This window comes from Rutidosis leptorrhynchoides, chromosome 3, assembly GCF_046630445.1.
Source record: "Rutidosis leptorrhynchoides isolate AG116_Rl617_1_P2 chromosome 3, CSIRO_AGI_Rlap_v1, whole genome shotgun sequence".
Classification (NCBI taxonomy): Eukaryota; Viridiplantae; Streptophyta; class Magnoliopsida; order Asterales; family Asteraceae; genus Rutidosis; species Rutidosis leptorrhynchoides.
Window position 1 is genome coordinate 629,679,197 of NC_092335.1, and position 9,764 is coordinate 629,688,960.

Sequence of the window (9,764 nt, forward strand, 5' to 3'; positions counted from 1 at the left end):
TACTACTGTGATGTGAGCGGTTCAAATTGGTTTGATCTTTCCCAATCATCCTGGCCGGAACTTGTACGCAACACTTGTACGGAGGTGCATGCACAAAGGTTTGTAACTTTTTTATTATCCGAATCTTAAGAACAGGACCCTACCCTATTCTCGAACCCTCTGCCGAGCTCCACCCTGCCCGCATTTCTTTGATTTTTTGAAGGGGCCAAAGAAATGTCTCCACCTGCTGCCAACAGTCTTTCTTCGGAGTTCAAATTCTTTCAGAAGCGAATGCTATGGAATATTCCATTCTTGTAGCAGCCACCGCTTCGGATCCTGCTCCTCTGTAATTTCTGGCCCCATATTCTGGCTTTGCCATGACCGGTAATCCCCATAGACATGGCCATTCTCAGAATCTTGTTGCTTCTCTTCTCAAAGCCCTTCTCAAGGAAGATTCAAAGTGTTCGCTCTTGGTTGAATGCGACACTGTTCTTGTAACACTTTGTTCTCTATCTAAACACACTCTAAATATTAGTACATCTGTTTATATATAGAACATATATCCTGATGAAACATGGCCCATTCTCATGACCCGAATAGCTACAACAATTTAAGAATCTACTAGACTTATGAGGATTGAGGAAAAGATTATGCTACTGCAACAAGTTAGGTTCGTTCATTCAAACAAGTATTATGCTTATCAAGTATTGATCAAATCTCATAGACAAGATTTTTTAGGTTTATCAATTCTAACTATCTTGAGATTGAACCATGCAACCTAGACACTATGTCTTTATCCTTAATCTAATTAACACTAAGTTGGATCAAGAACACAATGTTAAATCACTATAATTCAACTTGCAATAACCAAAATCAATAATACTTGTATTGATCAATAAACAATTGGCTTATAATATCACAATTCAAAAGACATAAGTATTATAACATTGCAAATCACATAAACTTGAATGAAAAGAATACATGTATCAATTGCTCATGGAAGGAATAAAGATAGAAAAACTAGCCAGTCATGTTGAAGGTGATGAACATGATGATCTTTTATAGTTGCATGAAGAACACCTCCTTAATCTTGACTTAAATCTTGAATGATGATGTTTTGTAATGTGATTTGGTGTGTTTAGGGCTCCAAGAACTGATATGAATGATGTGTATTTCGTAGCCTAGGGTTATATATATATATATATATATATATATATATATATATATATATATATATATATATATATATATATATATATATATATATATATATATATATATGGATGAAGTAAAGTGTATCCCAAGTAGAGAATCCCTCAAATTCGGACTCAAATTTTATCAAAAATAATTCCAGCCGTAAGTTACTCCTCCCAGCCACAATTTACGGCCAGGCCGCAAAAACAAGGCGCAAAAAGGCGCCGGTTCTCAACCTGATGGGATTTTTAGACTTCCCCATGCGTAATTTACGGCTCCCAGCTTCAATTTACTGTCGGGCCGCAAAAACCAGCCGCAATTTAGTGCTGCACCCTTTTTACTTCTTTTTTTCTCGTTTAAACCTCGTTTTTTCGCGTACTTGTCTCGAATCGTTACCCGTTATAAAAACCTCATGAAAAAGCATTTAAAACCTCAAATATACACATAAGATTCAACCCTTAACATCAATAATGATCGGCGTTTATGACCCGATCAACTCCCCCACACTCGCCATTGTTTGTCCTCAAACAATCTTTAACTCAATAATCTCTACCAAATGATAAGTCTTCAAAAGCATATGTAGAACCAAAAAGCCTTGAACTCAATATGAAACATAAAATCTACCGACATTGCTCCCACTTGAAATTAACCAACTCTAACTTCCCAAATTGAATCATGATTATAATAGCATTTCATCTTGAACAAATACTTCATGATAAAAGTGTAATAGAACCTCAAACTTTGTGATCTCCAAATAAACCATGAGTCAAGTGGGAGCCATCCACTATACAAACTAGAAATTATGACAAAAGAACCATGGTACAAGTTACATACTACGATCTAGTTGTTAAACTTCAAGTGCCAAGTATTGATTCTCGCATCCATCAGCAGAGTAAACCATCATCCCTATATTATCTTCATCGATCATCGTTAAGCAAACCACATCAGACTTGTTCACTTTAAGATCCTTTAGCAATTTTCAAAAACCATTTTTTAACAAAAACTTATTGCCAATACAACTCATCTCCACGACACATACATATCCTCTCATGTTGAGTACCTCCAAGCTAATTTCTCTATCATAATCCATGGCCTGACTTCCAATCCATTTGGTTGACAACACCTGTTAATAATTAAGCATGTTTAATATATTAACTATCACATATAAATGTACAATATTATTTATTTAGTTAACTAGTAGAATAATTATTATATTAGTGTACAGAAAACAATACTAGTTTCGATGCGTTTGGATTCAACTTCATTTTTAAGCATGAAAGACACGGCTTTTTCGAAGAAAAATGTTCACAGAAATCGTCTCTTGCTACGTAATGTTTCACTTCAAATGTTAAGTCACCCACATATGCGAACCTTAACTTGTCACTACGTTCAGTTTGAAAATGTTTATTAATTTCTTTCCAGCCATCACTGAAGAACAATTTTGTACCTTCCCATTACAGTTGAATACGAATAGAATATGTGCGTCTTAACTTAATGGTGAAATAATCAATACTACCCAAATTATCAAAATGTCTTCTCACATATTTTGGTGGTGCTTGCTGAAAAATGAATAAAATTTTCGTTAAATGAACAATGAGAAGTTTTTATTAGCATATGCTGAATAATTTAACAGAGGATTATCCTATAAATAAATATGCGCGTTTATGGTTTACCATTTCCTTCTCATTGGGATCATGAATGACCGTCAGAAACGAAGGTAGTCTTTGAGAAAAATTCATTCAACTCTATTATCTAATCAATCAAATTAATACATATTAGTTAATACAAAATTATTTTATATTTTTCCAATATAAATTTTATAATTAATTACAAATACATCAAACTTAATATCAATAACAGAATTTCAACCATGAAAAACATATTATAATGAGAATATAATTATTTTCTAATTTAATATACTATTCCTCATAATCCATAATATCATAATAGAGTTGACTCTTTTATATCTTGCACAATGATTATGTGAGAACCATCAATCATCAAAACTTAATCTCGTAAACTAAATAACAATGTTTATGGTAAACTATTACACTACATGTTTTATAATCAAAACAATCTTCAAGTATTAAAATCGTCCACGTAGTTGACTTTAGTTTTGTTATTTATCTAATTTAAATATTATGTATACAACAACATTCTATTAGTAATATTGGTTAGTAAAGCCTATTTAAATACCAATTTATACTAATTAATTTTGGATTTATATATATTAAGCAATTATTATTATCCAACAAATAAATCCGTATAAGTTTATCTATCAAATGTTGATCATGTTTACATTAATTTAAAATTACGATCTTTGAAAATCCAAACATCACAAAATAAATAGATATATTTATATTAAACTAATTACTAAATAAACAACTTTGTATACAAGCAAACCATATACAACTCTTGATTTAACAAATGAGGTAGAAAGTGATGGAAACTAATTTGTACTTACAATCACTGATATATTCTTCTTTGCCAGTTAATGTCTGTTTGTTTTCTAAAAATCGCCTTTCAAAAAAAATATTTTGTGCTTCTTAGTGTAGGTGTCTTGATATTCGTGTTGTTATATGATTAATTACAACATCATTAATCTTTTAATCTGTTTTTGTTTAATCTTGGGCTCATTTGTTTTCACTGTATAAAGGCCCAATAATTTTTTAAAATCACATTTTCAGTTTTGTTTAAGTCCAACATAATATAGTCCGTATAAAATAGTCCATGTTTTTTTGGTCCAACAAAAAAATGCCCTTTTACTGTGCTTAATTTTTACTGTAAAATAAAAAATGTAGGTGATAAAAAAAACGTATATTTGTCGCCTTGACTTCTTCAAAATCTTTCGGCCTACGAAACCGCTTTTATGCACAAGGACCACAATATATACCTGTAAGTGTCATCTTCTTTTTTTAGTTTCTTTTTTTCATATGTACTTCGATTTTCAACTATCTATAGTATCTGTAAATGTGTTTATTTTTTCGAGTTGTTATATTGCTATCTATTTTATTAGATTTGTTAGGGTTTGTAATGGCATTTATGTTAGTTTCTTAATAATTGTTCCATGTAAAAGAAATTGCTAATGGATGAATGCATGCATCCTTCTGTAGAGTTAAATCGCCTTTGTAATTTTGATTTTCAAGTATAAATCGTTATATTGATTTTTAATGATATAGATACTTCTATCTGACACTTTTAATCCGAATATTGTGTTAGTATATATGTATGTTGATAATATTAGCTAAAGAATCTATATATTCTTCTAAATGTATAAAATTATAAGCTTTAATTTTTAACTTTGTGATGTGGTTTTCATAAAAATAAGATTGTACTTTTACAAATCTATATAATTAATAATTATATTATTTACATTACATTGTAACTTAGATATGTTCTCAAAATATACAAACATTAATATTTAGTTTAAAAATGTGTTGTATCATATACTCAGAACTTCATTGTCATTATATTTTTTTTTCACCAAGAAATACATTGTATAAATATATTTCATTTTGATTCCTGAACATATATACTCAACCAATGGCACAAACTTTCCGACTTCCTTCTTTTATTATCATGTTTAGGTGCCCGTACGAGCCATTACAGGTATTAAGATGCTAAGGTATTAAGATGCTAACCCGTTTAAATAAACAATTTTACATACAAGGTTATCAAATTTATTTATGTAAAGTGCAAATAATACTTTCTTAAACATATGTCGCGTTAATTTTTAGACTATGCTGCATGATTTTGCAAACAACTACTTCAGGAAAATAAAAACCTCCAAGTTAATGTTCATTATTAATGAATCCGGTTATCAATGTCAAGTTAAATTGAAGTGGATAAGAGAAGATCTGACTTTTTCAACTGGGTGGAGTAAGATTGTGAAAGATCTTAAGATTACCAAGAAACACATACTCCGAATCACATTACTTGATAGGAAAACACTTGATTTGGCTGTTTTTAATGATGATTTGGTTGAAATTCATGTTCCACAACATCGACTGCCAATGTTCATGAAATGGTTGCTGGATTGTCATGACCCAAGCATGGTATGTTTATCAATTACATTTAGGTTTACATTTAGTGAATTATTTAATGAACCTAATATTATTAAATTCATTTGTCTTGATTTGTTATGCAGCTATTACCTTTAAAGTGGGCTGACATGACATATCAGAATACAGTTCATCCTTCTGAAGTCTTCATTAACACCAGCACAGGTAATCGTTCGATGATAAAGATCAGTTCTGATGGTGTGCAGTTAATGTTTACAACAAGATGGAAAACTTTTGTGGAAACAATGAAGCTCCAGCAGTTCAGCATTTTGATCTTCAAGTCTGTAGACAATGATAATTTTCTATTTATAAGCTATCTTGAAACTAAGCCTCATAAACCATCAACCACACCTATGAATGCAGTTTCTACTTTTGTTGTACAATAACATCAGCACAATGAAGTTCCTTCAAGATCTAATGTGGAAGATCGTTTCTTCAAGTTTAAAATCCTCAAAGCAAGATGCTTTTTATGATTCTTCTCCTTTAAATTAACTGATATGCTCAAACTCAATTTCATTAACACATTTTTATTCTTAATTTTTATTTAAATTATAATTTCTAAATGTTACACAAAGATTTCATTCACATTCCACTAAAATGTATTCTAATGCTGTACTTTTTATTTAGTTTTATATAGCGTATTCCACCTGAGTTCTATAGCATTTCTGGAGTTGAAAATGGTGGTTCTGTGGACATAAAACGCAGATGGTGTTAAAGTGACGTGGTGTTTCATACCGGATAAAGGTTTAAAACCACCAAAGTTGAGCATTTCTGGTGGCTACCTGCATTTTCTAAAAAAATAACCTTGAATTTGGTGATGAATGTGAAGTTGTCTACATGCCGAGTAAATCAATATTTGTGCTCAAGAATGTGCACAAAAGGGTGAAAAGATCAAGTGGAAGAAGGAATGTTAGTCATTGAAAATTTGATGTTAGTGTTCCTTTTTTGTGAAGCTGAATAAAAAACATGTCCGAAATGTTTGTGTAATTATGTTACTGATGCTTCCTTCAAACTATGTGATATTATGTTTCTTTTGCTACTTATTAAACCTTTGATTGTTTAGGTATTATTATAAGTTTGTAAAATGGTTTAAATTTACCTTGGTATCTTAACTTTTGAAAATATATTAACCATGTTTTGAGCATGAATATGAGTTACTGAGTTTAACATTTAAAATTCCATGTTTTTAAACATTTGTTGGACTTAAAAGATTTTTGCTGGGCCGATCTTAAAATAATTTTCCAAAATATGTTTTTAGGAAACTTGTCAAATTAAATAATTTCAATATATATTACATTTCAATATAAAGACTTTTCAAAATATTACAGATCATCATTCCATTTATTTAGATTTTAACATTTCAATTCTTATACTTTTCTTTTATTGTGCAGTTTATGTATTATGGATGGTACATCTTCAAATATGAAGAAAAGAGCGCGGAAACAATTTAGCGAATTATGAATAAATGTATGAACATAATTTATCAATGTTTTTGTGATGTGTATTCTACGTACTTTACAAATTTAGCCTACGACACTCTTTTCGACAATGACCGTCTATATTACTTATTTCATTTACAATATAAAATACTATACAACCTTTGCGGCTTAGTCCCCGTGCAACGCATAGGAGAGAGGTTTTACTATAAAGTGGTTTTACTTATGCCGATTTGTCAATCAACCCATGATATAAGGGCCACATAGGAGACATGTTTGTCTCACAAAAAGCCTATACATAATAAAATTTTGTTCCTATTTTTTTATACCTTACACCAGATCTATACATATGAACACATACACCACATCAGCCATCCACATGACTTTAATTTAATTTTTTAATTAATTATTTAAATTGTCTAAGTGAATGGGGAAAGTACTAAGACTTACTTTTTACGCGATATGTCTATCACAATGTGATCAAAAAATATCTTTTAAGCTTAAAATATTTACCAAAGCCTTTTTAATATCTTTTTATTCAACTTTTCAAAAATAAAAGTAAAAAATAATATCTTTTTATTCAAAAACCACTCACGTACACAAATCTACCAAGAAATTTCAATTTATGTGTGTAGGTTTTTAAAATTTGAAATTTGAAATGAAAGATTCTTAATTTTTTCTCTATAAATATTTGAAAATCAAATGCTTAGATTTACAAACTCAAAAAACCGCTCAATCTCTCTCTCTCTCTCTCTCTCTCTCTCTTCCTCATCTTCTTTTTGCAATCATCTTCTTTTTCCAGATCTAATTTTCTCTCTAATTCCTATCAAGATTTCGGCCATGTTTAATTTTTTTTCTCAATTATGTTTCATAAACATTTCATCATAGTTATTTATTTAATGATATTGTATGTAAAAAAACTTATGTTTCTTTTCATTTTAGTTTTAAATAATATACTCTTCCATCTTCTCTTTCACCCACTTCATTTTCTTACAATTACAATCTCTCAATCTTAAGTACTCCCTCCGTCCCAAAATAATTGTCCTGTTGGACTTTTCAAAGTCAATTTATTTAGTTTTGACTTTAAATATGTGCTGGTTTTTGCTATAAAATATTTGATGAAATTTATATGAATAGATTTATTTTCGAATGTAGAAAGATATTTAAGGTCAAAGTTGAAGATCAAAGACTCGAAAAGTCAAAACAAGACAATTATTTTGGGACGAAGAGAGTATATTTTTATATGCAAGGTATTTGACGATACAGTTTGTGCGGTTTCTGGGAAAAGGAGTCAAATCAGAAAGCTTGGATTTTGAAGGTAATGAAGATATTCCCTTTCTCGCAATTATTACCAATTGAAAATGATCTTATTTTCCACCTTTTAGGTTATTAAAAATGTGTAAGATTGAAATATTCAGCTCTTAATTTAACTTTTTCAATGTTTTGTTGACTTCTTGCACTCATGATAACAATAAAAAAGAAATTCAGACTTTTTGGTCAACTTTTATATGGGTTATGGTCCAAAAGGCAACCTATATTAACAACCTTTATTTTTTATACCACCAAGGGGTGGCTTGATAGTAAGATGCTTTGAAAGTTTCAAAGGGACCCAGGTTCAATCTCCACCTGTGTAATGACCCGCCAAAATTGCTATTGACGCGGTACGTTATTCATTGATTTCATAGTGAGGTTTTGACCTATACATGATACGTTTTGTAAACATTGCATTCTTTTGAAAAGGCACACCATAAATGAATATCTAATTCCAAGATTTTCGACATCTGATGATTTCTACATATAGACAATCACCGTAAATAATAGTTTACAATAATACATCCGTTGATAATGCAGTCAAAATAAGATACATGGTGATGATTTTGTGAATGCAAAGTTTTCTCGAATAAAGCATGTATGACTCCATGCACATAGCTTGTATAACGTATAAGCAAACAGCGGAAGACTTCTAGGAACCTGAGAACAAACATGCTTAAAAGTGTCAACATAAAGGTTGGTGAGTTCATAGTTTTAATGTTGCGCATAATTTGTATATTAAGGTGGAACACAAGATTTCAGTTGTTTCATCCAAAACGTTTATCAAAATATTCTACGAAACTGAGCACCCTGGTAACTAAACTTAACGTATATATAATAAGTACTCATATTTTAACATACATGCAACCAACATGTACAATACACGCAAACCAACGTGTACTAAACTCAAATAGCATACGTCCGCTTTATAGTTTAGGCTAGGGTCTCTATACCTGGAACGGACGGGGATGTCAAGCCCTATGGATCCATGTACAACTATTCGCGCCCACCAGTTCTTATAACTGGCAACTACTATTTACCAAAGCTAAGGGATTTTCGGTTCAAACTCAGTGTAGAATTAAGTATGTACTTGTGTCAATTGCATATAAAATAAAGTGCATGTATTCTCAGTCCTAAAGTATTTAAAGTATTTAAAAAGGGAATCTATAAACTCACGTATCAATATTGTGGTTCAATATTGCAGGAAAAGTATGCAGACGCAAAGGAGATGACAAATGTAAGGTTGGCCTTTGATTCACGAACAATACCCCCGATCATTACCCATAACCTCCTTAGCTATAACCCATTTGAAAACCCATTTGAAATCACTTGAACATAACCTCGTCGTAGTATTTTATGTGTATTAATAATACTAATAATAATAATAATAATAATAATAATAATAATAATAATAATAATAATAATAATAATACAGAGTAAATATCTATTTCTATGTGAAAATGAATTGAATCAGAAACTGAAGTTGTGTGAATTTATTTGTGTCGATCATTCATATATATAGATTAATAAAATAATAATATAATAATTTTGAAATAAAATATAATAATATAATAATATAAATATAATATAATAATATAATAAAGTAATAATATAATAATAATTAAAAAAAGTGTGAAATTTATTTTGTCACTTCTACCGACAGTTTTCACGGACCGGTATTTCGTACTCTGTTGTTAATAATTGACGGGTAAAAGTATGAGAAAAATTTCACTTTTTATATTTGTATATATATATATATATATATATATATATATATATATAT